This window comes from Canis lupus, chromosome 23 (assembly GCF_003254725.2).
Source record: "Canis lupus dingo isolate Sandy chromosome 23, ASM325472v2, whole genome shotgun sequence".
Classification (NCBI taxonomy): Eukaryota; Metazoa; Chordata; class Mammalia; order Carnivora; family Canidae; genus Canis; species Canis lupus.
In genome coordinates this window covers 23,520,591-23,537,787 of record NC_064265.1, presented here as the reverse complement: position 1 = coordinate 23,537,787, position 17,197 = coordinate 23,520,591, and the positions used below count along the sequence as shown (strand labels likewise).

Below are 17,197 nucleotides of genomic sequence, written 5' to 3'. Positions count from 1 at the left end.
AGAAGACAGCAAAAATACAATCAATAAGTGAAAACATTGATAAACCAGACTTCATCAAAATCAAAAACTTTTGCTCTGTAGAAGATATTAAGAGAGTGAAAAGACACTCTGGAAAATGGTTTGGCAGTTTCTTTTGAAACTAAACATAGTACCCGGCAATCCTCTTCCTGGACATTCCCAGGTAAATAAAACTTATGTTCCTACAAAAACCTATACATTATACTTCATAGCAGTTTTATTGATAGTAGCTAAAAGCTGAAAACAACCCAAATGAGCCTCAGTGAGTGAGAGGATAAACAAACTGCACTACATCCATTCCACAGAATATCACTCAGTAATAAACATGAATGGACTAATGATACATGCAACCATTTTGGTGAAGCTCAAAGTAATTATGCTGAGTGAAAAAAGCCAATTTCAAAAAGTTAAATACTATATGATTTAATCTATATTATCTATTGATAGGCATAACTTTGGTAGAACTCAAGAGAATTATGTTGTGTGAAGAAAAAAAAAGCCTATCTCTTTCTCACCAGGCTCTCAGGCAGGAAAAGTGAAGAATTTTGTCTATAGAATCTGAGCAGCCCAGAGACAAGACCAAGGATATTGATATGATGGACTTCCCAATAAAATTCCAACCTGATCACCCCCTATTGCAGTTCACAGTCAACGCCCTCTACAAAATTCTGAGCTTCTAAATCAGCTTTTTTAAATCTCTGACTCTGAAATAAAAGCTGGCAAACAAGGATTACCAGCCATTTGAAGAAAAGGTTCTAATCCAAAAGATAAGGATTAAAACAAATAAATAGGAAACAAATTGGAGGAAAACAAGACTGTTGGTGAAGAAACTTCTCATACACACACACACTAATACACTCAGAGAAATAATGGAATACATTGCTCTCATGGAATAAGAAAGGATGCTATAAAGAAGGACAACTCCATAAATAAGAAAGAAGGCATAGAGACATAAAATATGAAACAGAAATAAAGAAGTCAAAAGAAGTGTTGGAAGATAAGGTTGGGGTATATAACGTGTGTGAGAGAGAAAGAAACATGAAAAAATAGAAAAGAGAAAAAATTAAAGGATCCATCCAAAAGGTCCAGAAAAAAACTTTAGAGAGAATGGAGAGCAGGAAACCATCAATGAAATAATTCAAGAAGGAGATAAACATATCTTTACTACAGCAGTTCCATAAGGTACTCTCAAAGGAAAAAGCTCCTATGGCTCGAATTTGTGAGAAATAAACATATCACAAATAAACACAAAATATCTTTTGAGTTATAGAGATTGACAAAACCTCCTTTTATTTCTTGAATGTGCACTGCTATTGTTACCAACGTTGGGTAAAAAGGACAGAGAGATTCACTTTTTTCTTCTCATCAATCTCTTACTTCCCTTTAGTTTTTCTTTGAGTGTTAAACTACAATTTAATTTAAAGGAACTAAACAAGTTGTAGCAGTGAAATCTAACAGTTGATAGTGGCATTTTATTTTATAGTAAAGATCTATATTTAAGGAAGAAAAAGCAAGCACTACCTGGCTTCCATCTTAAGAATATACAACAGGCTGCTTATAGCTCTATTCCCTTTGGAAGTGATGTGCTGCTGTCCATTCCAAAAGAGGTGTCTTTTTTGGTTTTGATAGTCAGAACTTTTACATGATTCTGAGGGCACCTGTTGGCAGTTCTCTGCTATTCTGATGTGACTACGTGGGGAGAGCATGTAGGTGCCATTTCAGCACGTCTCCTCCCCACTCCCTCACTTCCAGTTCAGATGGCCTCAACAAAGGAGACAGGATTATTTTCTTGATGCTGTGATGTGAGTTGGCATAAGAGACTAGAGTCGCAGTAAGGCAGATCTTGAAATGCCTTCATTTTATCACTACAATAACTTTTAAATCTGATTTTTTGGAACACGTTGTTCATATGCAGCCAAGAGTCTGTTCTGTCTTATGCCCTGAATTACTTTTCTTCAACAAACACCAGTAGAAAATACATGCACAGTTCCTTATTGTTTGAAGAGGTAATGTTGTACAAAGAGCAAAACCCAAGAAAAACAGCTAAATTGATGGTGGCTTTCTGTTTAATGTGACAGATTAATGTCACTCTCGCTCTTCAAAATCCTTTGTCTTAAATTTTTCTTTGCTTTTTCATCATTCTACTTCCTACCTCTCAGTCCTTCTCCAGAATACCACTTCTTGTGCACTGTTTCTTTTAGATAATATACAGATGTAATAAATATTTATTCATCAAAATATATTGATTTTCTCTTATAGGTCACACACTGTGCTAGGAATTCAAATTGTAAGTGTTAATCAAAAAAGTAATCTTCGTGAGGTTTAGAATGTAATGTGGATTAAAATTTGATATTCCTCAGGGTGCTTGGGTGGCTCAGTCATGCATCAGACTCTTGATCTCATGAGGCTCACATCATATATCAGGGTTGTGAGATCAAGCCTCATCTCAGGCCCTGTGCTGCGTATGGAGCCTGCTTAAGATTCATTCTCTCCTTCTGCCCCTCCCACCCTGCTCCCATGCATGCTTTCATTCTCTCAAAAAAAAAAAAAAAAAAAAAAGACAAAAATTTGATATTCCTGCAATATTGCTAAATCTTCCTCCATTTGTCCCTCCATCACTTTCCTCTGTATATATACATATTCATTGCCCATCATTGTCTCCTGTTACGTGTACACAGGACATAGACCAATATCATTTTAATTGATAGATTCAGGAATCAGTAATGCAGAAGCTGTCAAAATGCTAAAAATAGATGTGAAAACTCCCCAGTCATGGTCAATAACAACGAAAAAAGTAAAAGATTTAGGATCCTGAAACCAATCCGTTTATTTTAAGCACCCCAGTTGGCTATCAGATTAGGTATGCCTAGAATTAGGAAAAGGTATGCCAAACACCTGTTCAAACTTAGTGCCTGTGTTCTCCCAGGCCCTACCAGTTACAGAATTACAGAAAGTCACACTTATAGGTACACAATAGCTTCTAATTCTTCCCTTGTCTATTATTGAAAATCTTCCAGATTCTCTTAAAAGCCTCCCCCAAGAATTCCTGCATGTCCCCTAGAGATGCCCCACTGGTAGTGAAAAAGTAAGGCTTCTCAGCCACCACTTCCTCTTCTGCTCTGGCTCTAGCTCTGGCTCCGTGCGGCACTATCAGCAAGCCTCTAATCTCTGTGAAGCCTAGTGAATGTGCAATTTCACTGATGCTGCCTCTGATGACATTTTTTATCAATGTCGCCTGAAGTCATGCTGTGCTCATGTTGTGCTTTGCTGGAGCTGCCAAATTTCCAATATGGCTGTTGCCCTCCCCTGCTGATTGCCCAGTGTCCTCAATGGGGCGGCTACATTCTATATTCTCTGCTGTAGTGCATGAAGCAGCCTCACCTTTGTTACTCACCACTAAATATACCTAGTTAGTAGTTCAGAATGCCACAACACAATGAGACAAATAAGAAATAAAGTACTGGTTTCTTTGTATGGGAATATCCAAAATGCTGCACCATTGGGAAGCATAATTAGGAAGGCAAAGCAGAGCCTCCTGCCTCCCATTCTAAACCTAGATCTTAGGGCCTGCAAGCTTAGGCATACACACAAACCTGACTCCATATCACTTACACAAACAGCCCTACCTTATACACCTAGTTACACACAGAACAGAGAGCTTGAAAAATGAGAAGGGAAGCCAACCACAAATATTGCTTCATGGAAGCCTTGCCCCAAAGACATAGCATGAAATCAACTGAGAATATATGTGTATGGGATATCAAGAAATTCACTTGAAGTAATTTGACTTGCCTGTCTTCCTCCTACCTTATGTGTTCTGACTCGGAGGATTCTTCACTCTGCACAGGCTGCTGAGACATAGCTTCTGGTGTGCTTCCACGAGAATTGAGGAGGTAGCAGGAAGCTGCCTCGATGTGTACCACCAGGTATCCTTATCTCATGTGTATGTTTTCCACTGCTTGCTAACTGAGACCACTATAAAGCAAAGTCATTGTAACTGTGGACTAATTAAGGAAATCATCCCTGCTAATCCTAAATCAAGACCCACCTTTTATGTCTGGTCTAGTTCATAACACCTTCTTCAGAATATGGGCTGTGGGCTCTTCCCATGGGCTGTGGGCTCTTCCCAGGCTAAGTGCGTGGAGACAAAAAGGCCAGGAAGTAAAAGCTTGGAAAAGTTATATGACATGTAAGCATCCTGCTCCCCAGTAGATAAGTCCCAGTGAGCAAATTCCGCACATAGGATTAGCTCCTCCACCTCCCCTAACTCTGCCCTCCCTAAGGGGATGTGAGGAACAAAAGTTCATTCAACCCTGAAGCCCATTATATACTGAGACAGGAGCTTGAGGAAAGAGGTACAAATGTTTCCTCCTACAAATTTAAGAAAAGTGAATATAACTTAGAATTTTGGAGAAACTTAACTTTTAGTTTCATTGGTAATCCTCTCCTTCCCCTCTATTTGCATCCCTCTCTTTTTTCTCCTCCTTCTGTACTAAAAGTCAAGCCAGGGCAGCCCCGGTGGTGTAGCGGTTTAGCACTGCCTGCAGCCCAGGTCGTGATCCTGGAGACCCTGGATCGAGTCCCACGTCAGGCTCTCTGCATGGAGCCTGCTTCCCTCTGCCTGTGTCTCTGCCTCTCTCTCTCTCTCTCTCTCTCTCTCTGTCTCTCTGTGTGTGTGTCTCTATGAATAAATAAATAAATAATCTTAAAAAAATTAAAATCAAGCCAATTCATCTAGGTAATAACTAAGGATGATCTGCTTATGGAGTTTTAAATCACCCTGATGGGACGCCTGGGTGGGTCAGTGGTTGAATGTCTTCCTCTGGCTCGGGACATAGTCCTGGAGTCCTGGGATCGAGTCCCACATCGGGTTCCCCTCGAGGAGCCTGCTTCTCCCTCTGCCTATGTCTCTGCCTCTCTCTGTGTGTCTCTTATGAATAAATAAATAAAATCTTTAAAAATAATAAATAAATAAAATCACCCTGAACTCATCTCCTCCTCAGAACACACCAAATTGCCTCTATTTATAGAGCAATTTCTCCTGAAGAACTGAGGGCTGGCTGAACTGCTTCTGTACAACAAAAGATAGAACAGCAAAAGAGAACAGCAAGAGAACTGGAGACATGGTAACGAAGACGCCCCCAACAATGCCGTTAACTGTAGTGAGAAAGGATAGTATTGAGAACTGGGAACAGATTCCTCTGTCCTTGGGCACAGAAATAAAGCCAAGGTTAAAAGAGCAACTAGGATATAAAAGATCCAGCCCTAGAACTTCACCAAATGGAAAGCTCTACAGGCAGAGGCTGACAGGCAGGTCTACATTTCCCCTCCTCCTTGAAAGCACAGACTAGTACACAGCCTGGGTGCCCTAACAGGCCTGCCACCTCAGTGAGCCCAGGCCCCTAACCCACACCAGCCCCGGCCATCCCACCAAGGCAGCCACGGGGTAGTACACACTAGTTAGTGGTCACTATAGTTCCAGCCTTTGTGCCAAGATGACAGAGGCATAAAGTAGCCTGGAACACTCCAGGCCCACACTACTTCAGCTTCAGTCAGCATGCTAGGGCACCCTCAGTGTCGAGCATCCTAGGATTTCTTGGCTGATATCTGCTTCAGATCCAGCCACCCTGCCAGGGTGCCCCTGTGCAGAGGACCCTAGAACACCTACACTGGTCTTGTCTCCATTCTCCTGGCCAGGATACTCCCTGCTAAGCACACTGGGACACTCTGGCTTACGCCCAATCCAGCTTCAGCCCAGGACCACACTGGTCTGTAGCCACTTTAGCTTCAGCTAGCCTGTCAATGCCCTCTGTGCATAGAGCCCTAGGTCTTCCTGGCTTGCACACACTTTAGTTTCAGCTGTTCTGCCAGGTTACTCTCTGCACAGAGAGCCCAGGGATCTCCTGGACCACACCAGCCACAGCTCCAGCTGTCCTGCCAGGGCATCCTCTGGCAGTACTTTGGGACACTGTGGCTTGTACCCACTTTAGCCTTAGCTGTCCTGCGAGGGTGCCCATGGTGTAGAGAGCTCTATGACCCCCAGCCCATACCACCCACAACTCTAGCCAGCCAGTGAATGTCACCAACCCCCACAGTCAATCATCTGCACAGAAGTTGACCACACACAAGATCATTCTTTCAAGTTTAGGAGAAGTAGTTGTTTACCTAAACCATAGAAACACAGAAAGTCAAGCAAAATGAGGAGGCAGGGCAATATGCTTCAAAGAAAGAACAAGACAAAACCTCAGAAAAAGAACTAAATGAAACAGAGATGAGAAATGTGCCTGATAAAGAATTTGGAGTAATGATAACATTGTATTTTCACTATACTGGAAATAAAATAAAGTGAAGTGAAATTTAAAAATAAAATTAAGTTTAAAAAAGAATTTTAAGTAATGATTATAAAGATACTCACAGGGCTGGAGAGGAGAGTGGAAGAACTCAGTGAGACCTTCAATAAAGAAATGGATAATATAAAAAAAGAACCAATCAGAATTGAAGAATACAATAACTGAAATAAAAAATACACTAGAGGGAATGAACAGTACATTAGTGGATGCAGAAGAATATATCAGAGATCTGGAAAACAGGGTAATGGAAAACAAAATGAGAAGAATTTTATTTTATTTTTATTTTTTTTAAGATTTATTTATTTATTCATTCAGAGAGAGAGCGAAGAGAGAGGCAGAGACACAGGCAGAGGGAGAAGCAGGCTCCATGCAGGAAGCCCGATGTGGGACTCGATCCCGGGTGTTCAGGATCACACCCCCGGCTGCAGGCGGAGCTAAACCGCTGCGCCACTGGGGCTGCCCAAATGAGAAGAATTTTAAAAATGAGGATAGGTTAAGGGATATCTTGGACAACATCAGGTGAACATTCACATTAAAGGGGCCCCAGAAAAAGAAGAGAGAAAAGGGTGCAAAAAGCTTATTTAAAGAAATAATTAAAAAATAAAGAAATTTAAAAAAAAATAAAGAAATAATAGCTGAAAACTTCTCTAAACTGAGGACGGCAAAAGACATCCAAGTCCAGTAAACACAGAGAGTTCCAAACAAGATGAACCCAATGAGGTCCACACCAAAACACATAATAATTAAAATGTCAAAAAAATTAAAATGTCAAAGGTTAAAGATAAAGAGAGAACTTTTAAAGCAGCAAGAAACAAAAAGTCTCATTCAAGGGAAACCCTATAAGGCTCTCAGCTGATTTTTCAGCAGAAACTTTGCAGGCCAGTAGAAAATGGTATGATATATTCAAAGTGCTGAAAGGAAAACACCCACAACCAAGAAAACTCTATCTGGCAAAGTTATCATTCAGAACTGAAGGAGAGATAAAACATTTCCCAGACAAAAGTTAAGGGGTTTGTCACCACTAAACCAGCCTTACATGTTAAAGGGACTTCTTTAAGTTGAAAAGAAATGGCCATAATAAGACATAAGAAAAATTATAAATAAGAAAATGCAAAATACGATAGCATATACATACAATGTGGAGGAGGGAGTAAAGAAAAGTTTGTGTCTGTTTTTTTTCAGAATGTAATTGAACTTAAATGACCACCAACTTTATATAGACTGCCATGTACTTGGGATGTTATATATGAACATCATGGTAACCACAAACCCAAAAACTTTAATAGATACACAAAAAATAAAGAGAAAGAAAGCCAAATGTAACACTACAGAAATTCATCAATCACAAAGAGTAAAATCATCTTCTGCCTACAAATGCTTGGGGGCTGTTATTGTACCAACATACACACTATATATTTTCAGGAAGATTCTTTCCCAAAAGGTCTCCTAACATTCATACAAATAGACTCCTGGTAAGCCTCCCCTCCAGTCTTCCATGCAGCCTCAACACACCTTAATACAGGGTATTCACAACCTTGGCTCTGCTACAAAATCATGATTCATCATAAACTAGCTCTTGCAGACATTTGTGGTTACCTATATGTACTTTTGTGTCCAGTTTACCAAAATATTTACTGTTTTAGGAATATGTATGACCTCTAAAACTGCCAAAAAGTTCTTTGCCACAAAACAATAACCAAGGCTTTTGGGCCAAAGATTTCATGGAAATATAAACCTGTTCCAGTATGTGTAACCCCTTGTTCTCTTTCACTAGGAAATTAAATATGGTTATTTTCAGAGTTTATATAACTCTCAGCTAGGGAAATACCCTTGTGGGTCTAGGCCTAAATTCAGGACTGCTACTATAAAAGATATTTTAGTTGTTTTTACTTTTATGATGCAATTAGTAAAACTTAGTGAAGATTTAGATATGTTGCTTTCAGACTGAATTATTTGCATATTGTCTTCAATGATTCTTCAATTGTTGTACTTTTATATTCTCAAATTAGAAGGTCCTAATTGCACTTACCAAAGTGAGATCAAAAACAGCAAGCATTTTGATTAGCATTTTGTGCAAAGGCATAGAAAAATCCCTAGAATTAAAGGCCTTTTCCTAATTTGCTCAAGATAAGGTAAATTGAGTTTCAGAATACAGTGGGAAAATGAAGTTATAAAGAAAAATCATGTAGAAGGAAACACCTGTATTTCACTTTGCAGAGAAAAACTGCCATTGGGTTTTGTTTTTGTTTTGTTTTGTTTTGTTTTTGTTTTTGTTTTTGTTTGTTTTGTTTTGTTTGCCATTGGGTTTAAATATAAATGTGAGAAAATTAGTTACATTAAGTGATCTTGGATCAGATGGTCTTTTTGGTATATTGCATCATTAGCCTCAATTCTTCATATCCACTTCTGTGTTTCAGTACCTTTTGCTGTCTTGCTCTGCAGTTACTCACACTAAAAAATATAACTTGCTTTGGCCAAGAGAATAATGAGATGAAAGTGAAATCAGACCAGTCCCAGCCTAGGCCTTAAAGTGTCTTGAGTGATTTGGCTTGCATTCTTGTGTTTCTGGCATTTTTGTGAGAAGTTCACGCTTGGGCTTACCCACTAGCCCCCAGAGGGTGAACATGTGATGCAGAGCCACCCAGCCAGGGTGCTCCAATCAGCCAGCCTTGATCAATTGACACCCCCACATCCAGCCAACCCACAGGCACATGAACAAAGCTGTCCAGCCAATCCCAGTCTAGAACAATTGACTCCTAGCTGACCTTTGGGTACACGAAGAAAAATAATGTTCGCTATTGTAGGCCACTGGTATTTTGTGGTTATTTAACAACTGTAGACCAATACAGTCAAATAAATGAAATACATAAGCTGTAAAAAATATTAACTAAAATTCTATTTAGAAATTTGTTCCTTTGGGTTACTTGGGTGGCTCAGTGGTTGAGCATTTCCCTTCAGCTCAGGCCGTGATCCCGGGATCCAGGATTGAGTCCTACTTTGGGCTCCCTGTGAGGAGCCTATTTCTCCCTCTGCCTGTGTCTCTACTCTCTCTCTCTGCATCTCTCATGAGTAAATAAATAAAACCTTTAAAAAAAAGAAAGAAAGAAATTTGTTCCTTTGGAAAAGCTAAGGTCTAACTCCCCTTGAAATCAAAGTTGCCAGGTAGAAACAAAATTTGGACTTTCAAATCAAGGTATGATGCAGCAATCAGATGCATTTTTTACTATATATTTTAAAGTTAAGGGAGATGTGAAGATACACATACACACACACACACACACAATCTCAGTGACTAGCCAGAGATAAAGGGAGATAGAGATCAACATGACAACCCATTGATCCAATGGTAGAACTCTAAGCAATTACACCTCACCAATTTAGCAGATTTTTAATTTATCAATGGTCAAGTACCATTCGACAAATTTTCAAAGGAAGACCTTGTCTCACCTCACCAACCACTCCACAGCACTCCAATTTAGGAAGAGACCAGCCATCTCTACATTTGTAAATCTAAGTGAACTTTCTCAGTGGAAAAGATATAATGATAGCAACTAAATAAGTACCATTGTAGTGTGGTCACTACCTAAACAAAGATTCAGGATGAGAACCATAAGTCAACATCTATATTCTACCCTTTCAAACTATTTCTATAAGCCAGTCATCAGCATTAAGTCAGTAAGCATTTCATAGGCTCTTAAAATCTCATGAGAGAAAAAAAAAAATCTCATGAGAGGACAGAGCTTCATTACTGCCAAGTTCTATTTCTTCTTTTATTCTCGTCTAGGTTGAAATGAAATTCCACAGGTCTCCGGTTAACAAATAACATAACATGTTGATTTAAATTAAATCAAATGGACAGCCCGTGTAGCTCAGCGGTTTAGCACCACCTTCAGCCCAGGGTGTGATCCTGGAGGCCCAGTTTCACGTCAGGCTCCCTGCATGGAGCCTGCTTCTCCCTCTGCCTGTGTCTCTGTCTGTCTCTCTCTCTCTCTCTTTCTCTCTCTCTCTCTGTGTCTCTCATGAATAAATAAATGAAATCTTTAATAAAATAAAAATAAATAAACTAAATCAAATTATTGGTCTTTTAGCTTCTAACAAGGTATCTTCAATCAATTATTGAGGGTCAAAATGGTGGTATTTTGCCAGGTAGAAGCAAATTTTAAATTAATTGCTTTATTTTAAATTAATTATTGTAGATTCAGCTCTGCAGCTTATTAAAAAATTAAATCTTTATGAATGTAAAATACATTGAGAAGAATAAAAGACAAGAGATCTATGTTTGCATAGAATTTTATATTTAAATTCATTAAAAGTAATCAGAAATGTTCTAAATTCTGTATGATGTGAACATTTACTGAATCTTTCTTTAAGAATTAGAATTATAACAGTCACATTCATTGGACATGATACAAAGATATGTGTAAAATCTAATATAAACCTGTGAAAGCCCCTTTTGCCCTTAAAAATCTGTTTTTTAATCATTCATTCAAAAATACTTATTGAGCACTGTGTAAGTCAGGGCATCAGCAGGAAACAGATGGCATACTCAAATTAGGATGTTTTCAGTAAGGGACATATTACAAAAGTATGGGCAGGATGAAGGAAAACCACAAGGAGCAGTGTGGTAATGCTGGACTCAAAACATCCTAAGTACACAGGTAACAAAAGGAAGGTAGTATTACCAGAAGTCATAAGGAGAGAGTCCAGTAATAGAGGTCTAATAGAGGTCTATCTTAAGAGAAGCAGTGACTTCACGGAACACAGCTAATTTGAGGCCACCCCATAGGGTGGGAGCCAGCAGCCACTACAGTAAATATTCTCTTCCTCCCTCTGACTGCTCTCTTGCTGGGGAACTGGGAATCCAGCAGTAAACAAAAAGGACAAAAATGGCTGCTACCATGGATGTGACATGTTAGCCAAGGGAGACACGGGAAACCAACCTAAGTTCTATTTAGAAAAATAAAGCTGGGTAGAGTCACAGAGAAAGCTAGTAGTAGAGTAGAAGAACTGAAATTTAAACAGGATGGTCAAGGGAATGCCTGAGTGGCTCTGCAGATGAGTGTTTGCCTTTGGCTCAGGGTGTGATCACAGAGTCCCAGGATTGAGTCCCACATCGGGGTCCCTGAGAGGAGCCTGTTTCTCCCTCTGCCTATGTCTCTGCCTCTTCCTGTGTGTCTCTCATGAATAAATAAATAAAATCTAAATAAATAAATAAATAAATAAATAAATAAATAAATAAATAAATAAAATCTTTTTATAAATAAATAAACAGGATGGTCAAGGAAGCAAAGAAGTGGTATTGGATCAAAGGTACAAAAGGGGTGAAGGAGCTAAACATATAGATATCTAGGGAAAGACATTCAAAGCAGAGAGAGAAGAAAGTGGCATAAAGGCTTGTTAGGCATACACTGCAATAATCCAGGCAAGAGACAATGGTGATTCAGAGAAGGATGGTAATAGTAGAAGTGGTGAGAAGTGAAATTCATTTTCTTATTTTTCTTTTTTTTAAGATTTATTTATTTATTATTAGAGAGAGAGAAAGAGAGAGTGGGGGAAGGGAAGAAGGAGATGGAGAGTCACAAGCAGACTCAGCACCAAGCATGGAGTCCCACACAGGGCTTGATCCCACAACCCCAAAATCATGACCCAAGCAGAAACCAAGAGTCAGACGCTCAACTGACTGTGCCACCCAGATGCTCCCCCTACACTTGGGATTTCCTCATCAAAGTATCTGTTCCAAATAATCCGTTTAATCATCCAGGTCAGATAACCTACCTGAAAGCCAGATTCATTCTTTTGATTTATCTTTCCTCATTTATATAGCTTTATTGGATCTAGCCTAATGTCTTGTGCACAAAAAACACATAATAGATGATTGCTGAATTTAATATAGCTGGAAAGATTATTATAAGATAACATTATTTATCTACTTTATCTACCCTGGATTACCCTTCTCTGATCTTCAGCAACTTGGTAAACAAAATAACACTTGCAAACAAATACATTATACATTAGCTTTTTAGGCTTTTTACACTTGTTACTTCATTATATCATCATGGATTTCTTTTCCTGGCATTATTTTCTGCTCAGAAATAAGTGTATTTTAATTATAGGAAGCTAAAAGATATTAGAAAAGCATAATTTCAATATGTTTGCATTCAGTATGCTTTACTGTTTATATTACAAATTTGAGATTATTATGGAAGAGCATTACATTCTTTTCATTTAACATAATGATATCCCATCTCGTAAATAGTTTTTGAACATGATATGAGATCATTAGTGATTTTTTTCCTGGGAAAGTTATTTTTTCCCCAGAGCATGGTATTTGATAAATAACTTACAGAGGCAAAACCTAAAGAACAGAAAAATTATAGTTGTCCGAGGTTATATAGTTAGTTAATATTTAAGATTACTCTCTCTCTCTCCTTCTAACCTAACTTTTTCCTTTGGAATATGAAGGTATCCCCCAAAATGTTGTTGATCAATAATTGTGACAAATACCAAATAAAAATAAATTTGCCATAAAAAATTCCCAAAGAAATTACAAAGAAGACATATAAGTAAAAAGTAAGTGTATAAATATAGATCGATTGATGAATGGATGGTTGGAGATGGATGGATGGATGGATGGATGGATAGATAGATGAATTCAATAAATAAACGGATCAATGGATAGATAGATGGAGGATAGATGGATGGGTAAATGGATGGGTGGATAGAGAGATGGATGGATTCAATGAATCTGAGTTGGACTGCTTTTTCCATTAGAGCAAATGGTCAAAGTCTGTTATCAGAGAACATTATCTGGAAAAAGATTGAAAGTTTAACATTTCCTTTATGCTTCAAAGTTAAAATAGGGAGCCTGATACAATCTTACCAGAAAATGAAAACCTGTGAATCACTCCTGACAAGAATGGATCCTTTTCCAAATTCAACATTGTCCCAGCCGCATTCCACCAGCATATCTCATGCTATTGCAGAATCACTGTGAACAATGCAAAAAGTCACTGTGGAGCTTTGTGCAGTGCAAGTCAATACCCATAATGACAAGCATGCCATTAGCATCTAACACATCCAATCTCCTACATAAACGGTAAATAATAATATGTGTTCCTTCTAATCCTAACTAGGTTATCTAGGTTATCTTAATTCTGGAGAAAGTACGTAGGTACAAATGAAATCAATTACAAAAAAAAAAAAAAAAAAAGAAATCAATTACAATATCTGAAACACAGAAAACCATGCATTGGAATAAACTCCTTGATACAGCTAAAGAAAGAGGTATTGAGGAAAGAAACCAGAGAGCACATCCTTGGTCCACCTGGAGGAAGGAACCACAGTTCTCTAAATTACTCTCAGTATCATACACATGACCTGCTACACTAGTTTCTGGTGCCAGTAGGCACTCGCATTTAAACTCTCTCATCATTTCACTCCTAAATATTTAAGTGTAAAAGGTTCATTTATGGAAGAAGTGATAAAGCTCCTTTTAAAATTACAACATAGTTAGTTAATATTTAACTGTAATATTTAACCATATTAACTATAATATTTAACTTTAAATTGACTATGTCATCTTAAGAAAAACTATTAATTTTTTAATATCATTGAATATCTAATCACTACTCGGATTCCTTTCTGTCTTCCTCCTCTTCATATTCACTCTGTGTGTTCAAACCAGGATCTAAGAACGTCATTATTCCAATGGGTCAACAGTAGGTCACTATGTCCCTTCAGTCTCTCTCAATCTCATGTTCTCACTTTCCCTGTGATTTGTTTATTATAGAAGAGGTTGTTCATCTGGCAGAGTTCCTCCCTATCCACATTTTACTGGTCCTCACCCCTGTTGCCATATAACATGTTCTTATACCTCTATCTTTCCTGTAAATTTATATTAATTTCTAAGCTTCCCAGGATGCCTGGGTGGCTCAGCGGTTGAGCATCTGCCTTTGACTCAGGGTATGATCCCCGCCCTGGGATGGAGTCCCACATTGGGCTCCCCGCAGGGAGCCTGCTTCTCCCTCTGCCTGTGTCTCTGCCTCTCTCTGTGCCTCTCATGAATAAATAAATAAAATCTTAAAAAACAAATTTAAGCTTCCCATATATCTAGAGGCCTGATCAGATTCAAACTTGATTCTTTAAAAAAAAAAAAATCTTCTCTTTTTAATAATATCTGAGGGAAGTATCTGGGCTTCATAGGCCACATTATCAGAGAACAATTTTTACTTATTTTTAATGTCTGTTCCACCTCTAAATTTTTCAAGAGACCATGGAAAGGACAGATATACTCTGGCTGCCACCCCCTCATCTCCTGCTATGAGGAAGGACTATCTGGCCTAAACTCTGAGACATCTCTAATAATTTCAGGTTAATAGCTGGCCACATCTATGCCAATCTTAATCTCTCAAAGTCTTTGCCCTGAAATTAGGTTTCCATTTCAGATTTTCTTTTCCCATTGTGTATTTTATTCCACCGAAGATTTTCAGTAAAGATCCTTTCAATCCATTCTATAAGTTATCATAAAAGGAATGATCAATAGCCTTGAAACTTTGGCTCATAGAGGCTCCATGATTTTAGAACTTGTGACCTCCTTCTGCCTTTAAGCTGTTACAACAAAGAAGACCTACTGTCCTTATAATCACATATCTGAGAAGAAACACTACATTCTTCTCAAAACAAAGAACATTTTCTGGCAAATGATGTGCTGTCCTCATCTATAGCATAAAATAGTGGGCAACACTATTTGATAAGTCCCACCTCCAAGATACAGGATCTAATATAAGTATAGTTTTCTGGAACCACAGAATTTCATAAAAGAGGTCACAGTAAATCTAGAAAAACTAAAGGTTACCTGATATAATCCTTCCAGGAAAATTATGAGTTTGCCTCACCATCCACATTCTAAAGGTTGGAAAACAGGCTCAGTGCTTGCCAAGGGTCATAAAAATCTCTTTTCATGACAACATATGGTATTTAATCAATATTTAAATTAACAATGGTTGTCCAAAGTCAAACAGTGACATAAAAAAAACATATTTCAAAAATCTGCACTGGTCTGGTTAAAAGCAGTATGCATTCTAAAACGGGTGCAGCAGTCTTCTAGAAGCAAGGAAAGAAAAAAAAAGAAAGAAAAACTGTTTTCTTCTCTGGGCCCAGGAGATTGGCAGAGCACCCTGGGGGGTAATCTTCTGCTACTGTTGGAGATGCAAAGTGCTGCAATGGCAGAGGCAAGACTAGGCTTGGCATTGTTCTGTATTTTTGGCTCCAAAGCCATAATCTTTTTCCTTGCTAAGCTGTTTATCTATCCTTACCCCCTTCTCTCATTTGGTATCATTAGTGTTTTTATGCAAACATTTTTCTTTTTTCTATTCAGCACTGTTTTTCTTTACTATCAGAATTTACGTGGTATTTAGGTTTTAGTTAAACACTCAGGTTTTCTGTATCAAACTGAAAACAAATTTCATTTGCTTATTTCAATAACCTTTCCCGCTAGGTACTTAGTGCTGAAGAGTCTGTTTATTCCACCATCTAGTCCCCAGGTGTCTTCTGACTTGTTCAAACCTAAACAATAGGGAGAAGCCTGAGTCAGAATCTGTCATTTCATGCCATGTTCAGATGATTGTAACCACTGCCAACTTGTTTTTAGCAGATTCTCCAATAAAAGGACCCAGTCCATAGAGGCAAGATAGGATTTTGTTGTATCCATCTTTCCAAAACCATATTTTTCCAGTCAATTTATTCCATCCATCCATCCATCTATTCATTCATTCACACATTCATCCATTCACTTATCCATCCACTCGTCCATGTATCTATTCACTTAACTACTCATTCATTCATTCAAGAAAAAAATCTATTAAGTCCCCACTCTATGTCAGGCACCACTGCTGAAGCACTCCCTCTATTCTCCACCCTATCCTGTCCCTTCCTATCTTCTTTATTTTTTCTTGTTCCACTAAAATTTCTGGATCTACCTCAAAAGTTTTTTTTTTTTTTACCTCAAAAGTTTTATATTTTTTTATTATCACCTCCATTGTGTGTAATAATAATCTTTCTTTTTTTAAAGATTTTATTTATTTATTTATTTATTTATTTATTTATTTATTTATTTATTTATTTATTCATGAGAGACAGAGACATAGCAGAGAGAGAAGCATGGAGGGAGCCCGATGTGGGAGTCGATTCCGGGATTCTGGGATCATGCTCTGAGCCAAAGGCAGACACTCAACCACTGAGCCACCCAGGTGTCACATAATAATAGAGTTTCATACATATTTGTTGATTAATGAGAAAAGTTTAGAGAACAAGAAATGGAAAATCATAGTGAGTAAACAAGATAGAAGAAAGATTAGGAGGGATTTAGAATACAAGGTGGCCAGATAATTACCTAATCTGATAAGATTTCTAGGAATATAAATTATATACTACTGCTCCAAGTGGTATATAATTTAGGCTCTATAGAACATTAAAGTTAGAAGGAGGAAATCAATTTATTTATAAGATGAGATGAGCAACTCTCCCAAGGTCAAGTTGTTGTTTGTGATTTTATTTCCTAATAAATGTATATTCCAAATCAGGAAAGTCAACAGCTTATAATAACGCCTTTGACATAGGCCAAGTGATTTAGTTTTGCTAAAACAGTCCACCTGGCTCGGTCTTGCTTTGCTCGGACAAACTAGGTCGGATATACCGGTTTGTTAATGAAATAGACCTGAGTTCAAGCTCAAATTCTAACATATTCTACCTGTGTGGCCTTGGACAACTTATTAACCTCTCTGAACCTTTGTTTCATCATTTATATAATAATAATAATAATACTTATCTTT

General features: G+C 38.0%; 1 long non-coding RNA gene across 1 annotated transcript; it reads right to left on the bottom strand.

The window, feature by feature from the left end:
• Positions 1–4,066: 4,066 nt before the first annotated feature.
• On the bottom strand, positions 4,067–15,934 carry LOC125753384 (uncharacterized). Its single transcript, XR_007405084.1, has 3 exons — positions 15,869–15,934; positions 13,249–13,356; positions 4,067–4,149 (listed from the first exon to the last, which is right to left on the bottom strand). It is a non-coding gene; the product is annotated as an uncharacterized LOC125753384 (long non-coding RNA).
• Positions 15,935–17,197: the final 1,263 nt, after the last annotated feature.